At 43.3% G+C, this 2,379-nt stretch overlaps 1 non-coding gene across 1 annotated transcript; it reads right to left on the reverse strand.

The window, feature by feature from the left end:
• Nucleotides 1–444: 444 nt before the first annotated feature.
• Nucleotides 445–516, reverse strand: trnam-cau (transfer RNA methionine (anticodon CAU)). The gene has a single exon. It is a non-coding gene; the product is annotated as a tRNA-Met (tRNA).
• Nucleotides 517–2,379: the final 1,863 nt, after the last annotated feature.

Here is a 2,379-nt window from a genome sequence, read left to right on the forward strand (position 1 = left end):
AAAATAAGTAAATTAAAAAGAAAAAAAGACAAAATAACTACACATAAAAAGGAGAGGGTGGGGGGAGTGTGTGGTGGGTGCTGTCATGCTCGGAAATTATTGAATTCAATGTTCAGTAAAGGTTTTCCGTCTTATTGTTTTACTTTCTGTTACTCACCATCTCCTGACTGTGACCATTTGCCGTCGTTTTACATCTGCTGGTGGAGAGGAGGCGCTGCAGGAATGGTTTAACAAAGAGGAGAGACTGGGGTGAAACGTGTTTGCAGCTGGTGCAGCTTGTGTTCCTGTGCGCAACAAAGTGGTTTGTGAGACTTGTTGCTGATTGATGTGTTGAGTGGAAGAAAAAAGCTGATTGCAATAAAGCGTTTGAAGAAGCATGATGTGATTGTGGATAAACACTTGATGTTTTGAAAGTAAACAATTTGTGTTACTACAAAGCATGAATAGCAGAGAATGGTTTCGATCCATCGACCTCTGGGTTATGGGCCCAGCACGCTTCCGCTGCGCCACTCTGCTACCGGATGACTTTGATTTCAACTGCCTATTAGTGAAATATGATCATTTCCCCAATTTTTTTTAAACAAAATAGGATTGTTGTCAGATTGCTCAAGAACCCAGACTCAGCAACACACTCGCTGACAGACTCACCCTCACTGCACAATGGCACAAGGACACTAAGTAACAGCATCGACAATCAGGCAGGCAGAGAAAGACACACAGAAAACCAGGAAGAGATTTCAGGACCCAGAAAGGAACAGACAGAGAAAGTTACTGAGCAAACCAGCAAGAGACAGCGAAAGACGGATGATTTATGGAAACGTGTTCTCTGTCAAGATGTCCCCTGTGTTCTTTTAAAGATATTTCCTGCTGTGTAACAGAATATTTTCAGTGTTTTCTGTTTTAAGCTCTCCCTCTTGTCCTGGCCAGTATTTATCCCTCAACATCACTAAAACAAGTGATTATCTGCTCATTATCAGATTGATCTTAGTGGCAAATTGGATGCAGCATTTCCTACAACAGTGACTATGTTTTAAACGTCCTTCACTGGCTGTCTGGGTCTTTCGCACAGCATGAGGCTGTGTGTGAGATTCCAGTTCAACCCACATTCCCTGTGTGAGAGCCCAGTCCACCCACATTCCCTGTGTGAGATCCCAGTCCATCCCACATTCCCTGTCTGAGATCACAATCCACCCCACATTCCCTGTGCACGATAATAATTTGCTTCTTTTCTTTCTTACTGTATTCGCTGTTGTGTAAAGATGCTCTCTGGTATTATGTAAAATGGTTCCCTGTTGGGTAAGGATCTTCTCAGTTGTGTAAATATGATCCGTCTTGTGTAAAAGTGTTCCCGGTTGTTTAAATATGTTCCCTGCTCTGTAATGTAGAGCTGAGTCTGCACTAATGGAATTGCGACAGTATCTTCCAGTCTGATACTGTATGAGGGCTGGAATATGATCTAAAGCTCAGTCTATACAAATTGAATTGCTATTGTATCTTTCAGTTTCACAATCTGGGTGCGTTTTAAACTGAAATCTCAGTTTGTTTCTCAGGTTATACTATCTTTCAGATTCTCTCAATCTGATAACGCACTTTAGACTTAGACTTATATAGAGTCATAGAGTTATACAGTACAGAAACAGGCCCTTCGGCCCATCGTGTCTGTGCTGGCCATCAAGCACCAAAGTATTCTAATCCCATTTTCCGGCACTTGGCCCGCAGCCTTGTATGCTATGACGTTTCAAGTGCTCATCTAAATGCTTCTTAAATGTTGTGAGGGTTCCTACCTCTACCACCCCTTCAGGCAGTGTGTTCAGATTCCAACCACCCTCTGGGTGGAAAACAATTTCCTCAAATTCCCCTCTAAACCTCTTTCCCTTTACCTTAAATCTTTGCCCCCTGGTTATTGACCCCTCCGCTAAGGGAAGAAGTCTCTTCCTATATAACCTATCAATGCCCCTCATAATTTTGTATACTTCAATGATGTCCCCCCTCAGCCTTCTCTGCTCTAAGGAAAACAACCCTAGCCTTTTCAGTTTCTCTTCATAGCAGAAATGCTCCAGCCCAGGCAACATCCTGGTGAATCTCCTCTGCACCCTCTCCAGTGCAATCACATCCTTCCTATGGTATGGTGTCCAGAACTGTACACAGTACTCCAGCTGTGGCCTAACTAGCGTTTTATACAGCTCCATCATAACCTCCCTGCTCTTATATTCTATGCCTCCACTAATAAAGACAAGTACCCCATATGCTTTCCTAACCACCTTATCTACATGTGCTGCTGCCTTCAGTGATCTATGGACAAGTACACCAAGGCCCCTCTGACCTTCTGTACTTCCTAGGGTGCTACCATCCATTGTCTATTCCCTTGCCTTGTTAGTC

This window comes from Heterodontus francisci, unplaced genomic scaffold (genome assembly GCF_036365525.1).
Source record: "Heterodontus francisci isolate sHetFra1 unplaced genomic scaffold, sHetFra1.hap1 HAP1_SCAFFOLD_43, whole genome shotgun sequence".
NCBI lineage: Eukaryota > Metazoa > Chordata > Chondrichthyes > Heterodontiformes > Heterodontidae > Heterodontus > Heterodontus francisci.